This window comes from Rhagoletis pomonella, unplaced genomic scaffold (assembly GCF_013731165.1).
Source record: "Rhagoletis pomonella isolate Grant_MI unplaced genomic scaffold, Rhpom_1.0 Rhpom_scaffold_00001, whole genome shotgun sequence".
NCBI classification, from domain to species: Eukaryota; Metazoa; Arthropoda; class Insecta; order Diptera; family Tephritidae; genus Rhagoletis; species Rhagoletis pomonella.
In genome coordinates, this window is record NW_023458555.1 from 90,592,904 (window position 1) to 90,604,071 (window position 11,168).

Sequence of the window (11,168 nt, forward strand, 5' to 3'; positions counted from 1 at the left end):
TGTATGCGTTACAATCTAAATTAGCCAGCATGGGCACCGACTTCAAACAGATACTAGAAGTGCGTATAAAAAATCTCAAACAACAAAAAGCGCGTCGGGATCAATTCGGGCAGTCACCAATTGCTGCTAGCACTGTTCGCTCGAGTACAGCGAAACAGGGCTCCTTACTGTTAAGCGAAGAGAATACGGCCGTAAGCATTGACATGGCCGCAAGTGATACAACACCATTGCTGGGTGCAGTCGGAGGTAGTGGAATACAGACGCAGCAGCAGATTGCATTATATGATGACTCCGATAGTTACGTGCAACAGCGGGCTGAGACTATGCAGAACATTGAATCGACTATTGTCGAGCTAGGCGGTATATTTAAACAATCACCACATATGGTTAAGGAGCAAGAGGAGACTGTGGAGCGTATCGATACAAACATACAAGATGCCGAATTAAACATAGAAGCGACGCATGGTGAAATATTGAAGTACTTCCAAACTGATGATAAAAATCTTCGCAGTACTGATATTCTTTTTCATATTCTTCGTAGTTTTCCTTATATAATAACGAATCTGTTTGTGACACGGCAAGATTTTAACAAGTTCAGATGCGCGGTCTTAAAGTTGTGGGTTTTTAAATACATAAATATATAATATCCTATTCATATACATACATATAAAAAACACTAATGTAATAATGAAATTAAGTCTTATATGCCACGTCAAACAGGATATCTTTTAGAAGCAGACACGTAGGGTTAGACACTAATTCTGCCAATAATAAAATTACTTCACTTAGTTTCACTTTTTTCAAAATTTCTATAAAAAGTAGAGATGATCCTGTGTAATAAAACGAGAACCGATTTATGTAATCATAAATATATAAAGAAAAGTTTAAAACTAAATAAAATAGAAATTGTTATTGGCATTAAGTACATGTGCTTCTTTATTAATAATTCAAATATTATGTTCAAACAAATTTAAGTGAAAGGTATGCAATTTCAAGAAAAAAGCAATTGCTTAGTTTTTATGCATACGGCTTAACATTTCGGGTAGGAAGCAGAAGGTCAGTATGTATAAATAAAAAGCTTTATCAGGGGAACGTGCTATATTTTCAAATAACAAATAAATAAAAAATACATCGTAATGAAATGTTGCCGTTTATTGCATGTGATCTGATGCCGGATTCAATTTATAGGTTCTCGTAGGTAGCTCGTTCTCGAAGTCATCAGTGGTGAAGTGTTTTACACAGATGACGCTGGTTCGGGCGTTGAAATCCGTTGGTCTCCGGCAGAACTGGATCCACTTTTCCACCAACTCAATGTCGGCCGGAAAAGTAAAAAAACTGCACCCAGATCCTTTGGCACTAACACTAGCACAATTAACCACTGCACACCTCATTTTTTTCTTTAATTTATAACTTTTTTATAAGTTTTCACAAAAAACAAAACAACGCTCAAAATCTTTCCAATTTGTAAATTTGTAAAGTTGAAATAAACTAAAATGTCACGAACCGGAAAATATAAACAAAAGTATTGTGTGACGTCAGCGAATGGGTGGATGCTGTCAAATCGACGAAGAGAGGGTTAGCGGTCCGCGAATGGCGCGACCTTTATTTTCTGGATCGTGAAAATAATTCAACTTGCAGTGAAAGAGAACAGAAGACTATGCAAGTAAAATGTTTGCTCACGTTTAGTATAAACATATATATGTACATACATACATATTATTAAGCTCTGCAATGCATTCGCCAGCAGGTGTAGCCGTTAGTTTTTCCCGCTAGGTAAAATTATTTTTTAAGTTAAATTGTTTTCTCGCCTACTTAGTGGAATCATTTGGACTTGAGATTCGAAAGGGTGAGCGCGTGTACATATTTACATATAGAAGGCACAAATGTAAGTTAATTTGAATATGTACTTGTGTATATACATATGCACTATGAAATAAATTTTAATAAATATTTCAGCACAACTGTCAGCAACATTGGTTTTTATTTGGAAGGCAGTGCTCGATTTATCTGCAAAAACACGCGAATCAACACATATAGCAGCAGTTAATTTCATTAAAAGAAATTGCGTGTTAGATAAAAATGCTTCAGTTTAAGATAGACTTTAAATATAAAGGAACTTTTCTATTTACAGCTACGGTTACCATCCGTCCTTTATTTTAACCCCCTGTCCTTTATAATTTTTTCAAAATAAAGGACGCCTTTTATCCTTTATTTCTTAAACTGCCCTTTAAATCAGATCTGCATTTTTCAGAGGTACATTTTTAAACACAGAATATGAAAACTAAAAATGTCCCTTATAAAATATAATGAAAACCTTCGCCAGTTCGTTTCGCACTCCACTTATGGGTTTTTATTTAATAGGTAATCTTTTCACAATCTATAGAGCACAGGGAAAGTTGTGCCCAGGATCGTGTTGCACGCTGAATTTCCAGTTCCACTGAAAGAGAACAATAAACCCCCTGCTGCACAGTGGTTCAAAACTGGCATTTAGTGGTCGTAATTCACTGGAACCTTCATTTCTTTCACTTAATTTGATCATTTTTTTTATGAAAGCTTATAATATTTGTAAGACCAGTTAAGCCTAATCTGTAAATTTTTACTTGATTAGATTAAATTTTTTCTGTGCAAAATGCAAAGAGGTGGAAATTTTGAAGAAAATGTATTCTCCTTTTCCAGGTAATAAATGTTACATAGCAAAGACTAGTTAAAAACAAACGAAAAAATTACAACAAAAAAAATGTTTGAAATGTTATAAAAATTTTCACCGAAATAAATTATTTTTTTTTTTGGTTTTTAGTAAAAATTGGTTCAAAAATGAAGACTATGGTGAATTATGAACATTAAATTCCAATTTTGAACCATTGCTTTGGCTTCATTTTTCGGCATCGGTTAATTAAGTGGTAAATATTTTCCTAAATCATTTTGAAAGAAAAATGTCCTTTATTTTAAGTTGGTTAATATGGTCACCGTATTTAAAGCAACAAAATAAAATCTTTATAAGAGCTGTTTTCATTGTAAAGGTTAGCTCAAGCAGCAGCGGCATGTTTGCTCATGTATGGATATACATATATACATTTGTATTTAGTTAACCTACAAACATACCCAGTAGAAATTCTATGCATACGACATCGCCGTTGGTGGCATGAGCTTGCTGCAGTGTATACATGTGTGTGTATGAATTTACTGATTACAAATTGTTAGTAATTTTCCTCAGAGTTTGAGTAACTCCTTTCACTAAATGGCTTTTAGTAACTTTAACGAGACATTAACTTATTTTATTTTATTAATTTTAGTGCACTTTTGACAAAATTTTCTTGCTAAAAAATCTTTTGTTACACAGCTTTATTTTATTCCTTTGATTGTACATGTTAAATTAAAGCTTGTTTTTAAAAAATATTTTTTTACATTATTTTATTCTCAACTAAAATATTTTAATTTCTATAGTGTATACATATGGTTTATCTTATTTTGGAATTGAACTTTTGTTTTAGGAATATGTTACCAATTTTAATGCTAAATGGGAAGATTAAAAAGAATGTCTCTTTTTTGGCACTTTTTTTCTATTTGGCACATTTGGGCACTTTTATGAGGATAGTTGGCGGCCCTGGTCATAAATGCTCGCGAATGTATGTGTATGTATATGTATGCCTAACGCTTTTCTTCCACTTATGTACGTCCACTTGCATTTTTCTGTCTTTCAATAACCCAAAAACGAATAGACTTAAAAATAAAAGTTCCTGCCAAAGTGTCTTTGCGGAAGGGAAATTTAAGCAGTTGATAAATAACCCACAGCAGAAAACACAAAAAGATCGTACAGAGAGATTTGGCACGGTGAGAAACACATTTTGCTTGAGAGATTTGTGTCAGTAAGAAACGAAATAAAAAATAAGTGGAGGGGGTTATTTTCAATCTCTGGTGGAAACTATTCAAAGCACGTGATTTCCGTCATATCAATCGGGTTAGTGCCAAATTTTTGAATTTTTTTAAATATCTAAAATAGGTTTTGTAAATCGCACCGATTTCAAATCGTATGATTCGCAGAACATGGCTTTTACTGAAAATTCGATTTTAATCGATCTTTATCAACGAATTGTGTAAAAACATCGATGTTGTGAAAAGCGATTTTTTTACAGATTTAGTTATCTGATCAAAGTTGAGCAGCTCTAGCCCAGCAAAAAAAAAACGATTACAACAGAAACGAAAGTAGAAACGAGCTAGGCGATGGGAATCGCTTACCCTTTCGCTTCAAGAAGGCATTATTTTAACATGGGTATGTCATTGGCCGTAAGCTCTTACCCGCAGCATTGCCGAATGAAGGGAGAACGCATAGATAAACAGAGTCCAGAACAGCGAACAAAGAATGCCTTACAGAGAAACTAATGTAGAATGCCTAAAGAAGTACATGCTTGTTTATATTAAACTAGCTTATACCCGCGGGTTTCACCCCGCGCTTTTATACAAATAGGAAAAATAATTTAATGATGTTAGATTTTATTTCTGTGCCCGTTTCGTTATAGCTCGTTATTTTTTAAGCGAGTTAAGGTATTAAGGCCGTTTAAAGCTATGAAATTATAAAATCTTGTCTGCGCGCTAGGCATACGAAATATATCAATCCCTCTAAGCTTCCCTTAAAATGTTTCCAGGTATACGACGCGTGAACGTGAAACCTTCTTGGAGGTGCCACGGCGAGTTCTAATATTTCCAACTCAAATTTAGTAACCTGGCCTTGATAAAATACCACTTCTCATTACTGTAGCTAATGCCTCAAGAGAGCTTTAGATTATAAGGTCGAACCCGGCTCCCCCTTTTCCATTTAATGAAATTAGTTCTGTCTTCCACAAACACCTCCAGGGATATGTGGCAAGAAAAAGTAAATTTGTACTGGAAGTGCCAGGCCCCTTTTTCTTATAACCCTAATCTTCTTCCATGAATTTAGAATTGATTTTACATAACCCAGTACCAAGTCCCAGTACTCCACCACGAACACATCTAGAGATAAGCAGTATAAAACAGTAAATTTGTACGGCAGGAACCATGTCCCCTTTTCGAATAACGCAAATCCTTCTCTATGAGTGCCAAGTCCCAGTCCTCTGCAATAAACACCTCCAGAGATATGCAGCATAGAAAAATCAATTTGCATGGGAGTTGCCACTGCACCTCTTCCAATAACTCTAATTTTTCTCCATGAGTATGGTATTAGTTTCACATATGTACATACATACATATGTATTTCCATACCAAGCTTGAGTGCTTTACCCCAAACATTTGAAGAGATATGCAATATGAAACTTTCAGTCAGTATGGGAGGTGCTACGCCTCTTTACCAAAAACGTCCACTTTTCTCCGTGAATATGAACATGATTTCACACAGTGTTGGCAAACTGTTAATCTGGTTAACGATTAAAAATTAACGATTAAAATGTTAATCGCGTTTGACGTTAATCTCTGGCTGCGATTACGTTTAATTAATTTAACACATTAATCGTTAATCCAATTAAAAATAAAATCTGATTAATTTGTCTAGTTTGTCCGAGTTTGAAACCAAACACCAGTTATAGTAATTATTTTGTGTTTTACGCTTATAAAAAGCACGTAATATAAAAAAATAATAATTATTGTTATTAGTAATACATAAACTGGGAACTTTTACAAACCTAGTTTGAAAACGTTGGTTGGTATATATCTTAATGAAAATGCACACCAAATTGCTTAGATTGATGAGGAAACTCGACTTAGCCATACCGGATTAACTTGCTTTGTGTGCACAGGGAAATTCCAGCATAACTTAATTAATCACCAAACCTACTTGATCAAATTAAGAGTAAATGATTAAAAATTAATTTTTTATTCGCGGTTACGATTAACTGTTTAGTCGGATTAAAATTAATCATGTTTAACTGTAATCAGATTGAATTTAATCGAATTAACTAACTAAATAAAACATCAATCGATTAATGCCAACATTAATTTCACATACATATCACTATACCAAGTTTCAGTTCTCTCCCACAAATACTTCCAGAGATATCCTTCCGAAATCCGTAGTAAGTGTACTAAATTTTGTTCTGATCGGAAAGCCGGTTAAGGAAGTAGCCTATTTTTCAATCCAGGTCATAAACCATCCTTGAGCATAATTTCGTTTTCAAACAGGTGGCAATTCTTAAAAAAGTAGCCTATTTTCCAGTCTAGCTCATAAGCTATCTGTGTGCAAACTTTCATACAAATCAGTTCAGTCTTTTCCACGTAATAATTTAATTGAACTTTCCTAACGTGACAACTCTTCAAATAGTAGCCTGTTTTCCAACATTGGTCATAAGCTATCTCTGTGCGAAATGTCATGCAAATCTGTTCAGTCGTTTCCGCGTATTAATTTAGTTAAAACCTTTTTAACAGATGGCAACTCTTCCAAAAAATTAGCCTATTTTCCACTGTAGGTCATAAGCCTATCTGCTTGCAAAATTTGATGCAAATCCGTTCAGACTTTTCCGCGTATTAATTTAATTAAACTTTTTTAGCAGGTGGTAAAAAAGTAGCCTATTTTTCAACCTAGCTCATAAGCAGGGAACGGATTTTATGGAAATTGCCTTTTTTTCTGCTAAAGAGATAGAGTATATTCGATTAAGAATGTCCACGATTTAGCTTTCCCGGATTCCATATATACACATTTGATGTTGCCTTTTTTTGCCTTTTTTAAGATATTTGCCTTTTTTTGCCTTTTTTAAGATATTTGCCTTTTTTGCCTTTTCTACCTTTAAAAAACTAATTATAGCATTTACAATTTTTTTAAGATTAAAAAATATACACATTGCCCATGCGGCTTAAATTGGTGTTGGAAAAATTCAAAGCCGTTTTCTCAGCTAACGAAGGCTTGGAGACAATAAGGGGTGTGGATAAAATTATAAAGGGCGAGGAAAAGGCCCTTATTCCTGATAATATGAACGTTTCAAACGTTCCATACAGCACACATTTAGTATATTCAAGGCTTTTCTTCGCGAAAATCGAATGAAAATGCTGCCAGAAAACTTCAAAATGCATCTTGTGGTTCAATGTTACTACAACTATACAGATTAAAGTTTTATGAGTTAGAAACTCAAAAGGATGAAATAGTCAAAGATTCAAAGTACAAATTTTTCATATAATGAAACTAGTTCATAGTTTTTCTCTTTTTACATGTAATATAAACATTTCTAAAATAAATGTATTTTTTGATTGTTCTTCGTATTTTCTGTCTTTTTGGTGCCTTATTTTGCTTTTTTTGTAATACCTAGTGCCTTTTCCTGCCTTTTTCGCTATTTTGTTTTGCCTTTTTTTGCCTTTTTTGCAACACCTAGTGCTTTTTCCTGCCTTTTTCGCTATTTTATTTTGCCTTTTCCAGCCTATTTCGTTATTTTATTTTGCCTTTTTTATAGGTTTTTAGGTCCTAAAAATCCGTTCCCTGCTCATAAGCTATGTGAAAACTTCCATGCAAATCATTTCACTCATTCGCGTATTAATTAAATTAAACATTTCTAACAGGTGGCAACTCTTAAAAAAAGTAGCCTACTTTCTAACCTAGGTCATAAGCTATCTGTGTGTCAAATCCGTTTAGTCGTTTCCGCGTATTAATTTAATTAAACTTTTTTAACAGGTGGCAACTCTTCCAAAAAATTAGCCTATTTTCCACTGTAGGTCATAAGCTATCTGCTTGCAAAATTGCATGCAAATCCATTCGATCGTTTCCGCGTATTAATTTAATGAAACTTTTTTAACAGGTGGCAACTCTTAAGAAAAGTAGCCTATTTTCCAATCTAGGTCATAAGCTATCTGTGTGCAAATTTTAATGCAAATCCATTCAGCCGTTCCCGCATATTAAATAAATTAAACTTTTTAACAGGTGGCAACTCTTAAAAAAATAGCCTATTAACGAATCCGGCCCATAAGCCATCTGCGTACAAAATTTCATGCAAATCCGTGCAGTCGTTTCCGCGTGATGATTTCCCAAACATCCAAACATACAAACTTTCGCATTTATAATATTAGTAAGATAAGATAGTAAGATTAGTAAGATTAAAAACAGATAATACAGATTGTCTTAAAAGATTAAAATCTTTATAAATCAGTTCTTATACATACTTATGAATTTATTAAGGTATTTAGATTTTACTTAAAAATCGGTATGTACATGCATGCATGCTTAAGTAAGCTTAAAATTGTACTTCCTCACTCTTGTACTTCACTTCATTGACTGACTTCAACTTCGCTGTAAATTGAACAAAGCGAAACATGATTTTTATGCGAGAAAAATTTCCACAGAAAGCAACGGTAGAAAAAAAATGTTTGGATACTCATTACAATTTTCAGCTGACTACGATGCAGCATTCTACTTTTCATTCCCCGAAATGAAACAAAGAGGCGAAATAAAAAAAATATTATAGGACATTCTACTTTGCATTCCCCGAAATGAAGCAAAGAAGCGAATTAAAAAAAAATTATAGGACATTCTACTTTGCATTCCCCGAAATGAAACAAAGAAGCGAAATAAATAAAATATTGTAGGACATTCTACTTTGCATTACCCGCAATGCCTAAAAGAAGCGACAAAATTCGAAGGCATTGCAATGCCTTCTAAAACACGTTACCACTAAAAGCGATTACTGATTTTTTGCTGGGAGTTGTCTGATCAAAGTTGAATACAATTGCGTGGTCGGAAGTAATAAAATAATCCAGTAAACTAGGACAACAGTTCTTAGCGTATCTTGTAGGTACTTACATATTAACGACAGAGAGACCAGCATAAGTGGTAAGGTAACACTTACATATAAACAAAAATTTCATTCCGAAAATCCATAAATCATATCGAAATGAATTCAATGTAGTCCAATACGCATTTTCCGTTCTTAATGTTAACTATTCATTTTGCTAAGAATTCCATAAGCAATACTCAGTTGGCTGATGCAACGACAAGCATTGTGAAATTAGGTTTTAAGTAAACAATTGTAGAGAGAGAAATTATAAATAAGACAAAATCTTGAAAATAAAGTCAGCCTTGGCAATCATCCCTGAGCTTCGGTTGAAGCCAGATTCATTTTCGTTCTTTTTTAAAACTACTTTCCTCACAAAGGATAGGCTTTATGTCCGTGGGGCAAAATGTTGGGGATATACAAGCGTGGGAATTAAAAAAACTGTATACCGAGTTCCTTACACTGGTATATGTATCTTGTTTTTGCAGCTTGCAAATGCGCAATTTATGTTTTTATTACTTAATTTACTTTAATTAAAATGTTTAATTCGGTATCTAGATTTCGATGAAAATATGTAATAATAATAACAAAGAACGTAGATAACAAGAAGGAACAACTCGTTATAATTGTGGCGAAAGTGCGCAACAGGGGCGTGCCTTCTCTTTTGCCCTAGTGCGTTTTTTGATTGGATGAAAAGAGACGGCATGGCCCTATTGCGTACTTTCGCCTCAATTATAACGAGTTGTCCCTTCTTGTTATCTACGTTCTTTGATAATAACAGATTGGCGCTTACACATATACAGTATCGGCCATATCTATAGCACGCCATTTCAAAGTGATATTGTGTGCCACTTATTTATTTATTTTTAAGAATTTTCAATTAAAATTTAGTTCATTCTCAGACAAACCGCATATATCCCAAGTTTAACAATTTGTAGAAAACTTCAAAAAAAGTGCAACAAAATTTCACCTAAATTTCAAACTTTTCTCGGAAGTGTTAGAATTGTTTTTAGCACACAGTTTTTTAGCCCCTGCAATTTTAGTCTGATAATGTGCAAATTTCAAGTGGCTACGAATTACCGTTAATTTTTTAGATTTTTTTTTGTCGGATTGGCTTCCATATAATAAACAAACTCAATTTATTTGTATATAGAAGAAAACCGCAACACCTTTGGCGAAACAAATTCTAAAAAATCAACGGCAACCTTTAGCCACCTCAAACTTGCACATTATCAGACTAAAATTGATTGGGCTATAAAACTGTGTATTCAGAAAAATTCTAACACTTCCGAGAAAAAAGTTTGAAATTTTGTTGCACTTTTCTTGTTAGAGAAAGAACTATATTTTAATTGAAAATTCTTAAAAATAAATAAATAAACATAAGTGGTACACAATATCACTATGAAATGGCGTGCTATAGATGTGACCGATACTGTATGTTAGTGTTTGGAAAAGCAAGCTTCTCCTCCGATTTATGGCGTGCGCCTTAATGTTGTCACCCAAAGCGGAGGGACCTACAGTTTTACGCCGATTCCGAACGGCGATTGTATTTTTATGAGAAGTGTGGAGACCTGTCGATGCTACTAATTGAATCGAGTTTTTATTGATCATTACTATCGTAGAATATTCTGTCATTAAGAAAATATAAAGAGAATTGAAAAGCTGTTGGATACAGGTTTTTTACGTTGTTAATTGAATTTTCAATAAATTTGGCTGAATTGTTTTAACTTATATTTTATACGAAATTGTTGGGTTTCCGGGTTATTAAATTGGCGACAGAGGTAAATTATTAAAGATAGTTAAAAAAAAGAAAGCGAGATTATGCAGATTCATGCATATCTGGTATGTGTATGTGCATATGTATGTAAATACATATGTGTATATATATATATATATATATACCCACCATGCAAAACATGAGAAATAGGCAACAATCGTCAATGGCAACAAATTGGCGACTCACCGATTTATTGCTGTGGTGACAAATCGGCAACATCACTTCATTCATGTCAATTTTGAATAAAAAAGTTCTCGAAAATTCCGAAACTTATGAATATGGCGTCAATAGTATTGGCCTCTTATGCCCAAGGACAAGATTGATAAAATAGGAAGCCTCACAGCGAGAAAATGAATTAATTCCGATTGTAAGTTGCAATTTGGTATACAGAAAAATAAATGAAGTATTAAAAAGAATAAAATTATTCCAAATATCGCCTGAAGCGATAAGAAAAAGACTCATTCAGGCAATAAGAAAACGACTCGCCCAGGCGAGTTGCCTTCGGCGGACGTTTTAGAGCGACCGGTAATAGGAAATCGATTCGATGGCAATATTACCGGCAATAAATTTGTTTCCGAGGGCGACACGTTTTCTTATTGCCGGCAACACAAATTGTTTGGTGGGTATATATATATATATATATATATATATATATATATATATATATATAT

The 11,168-nt window shown here is 33.7% G+C and overlaps 1 protein-coding gene and 1 long non-coding RNA gene across 2 annotated transcripts in view; both read left to right on the forward strand.

The window, feature by feature from the left end:
* The window catches only part of LOC118748698 (protein unc-13 homolog 4B), a gene marked incomplete at both ends in the record, with an annotated part of 302,206 nt that overhangs the window by 182,198 nt on the left and 108,840 nt on the right, over positions 1-11,168 (forward strand).
* Positions 3,748-11,168, forward strand: part of LOC118748748 — an 11,028-nt gene continuing 3,607 nt past the window's right edge. Inside the window, exon 1 of the long non-coding RNA XR_004994088.1 lies at positions 3,748-3,860. This is a non-coding gene — a long non-coding RNA (uncharacterized LOC118748748). The remainder of the gene's footprint in view (positions 3,861-11,168) is intronic.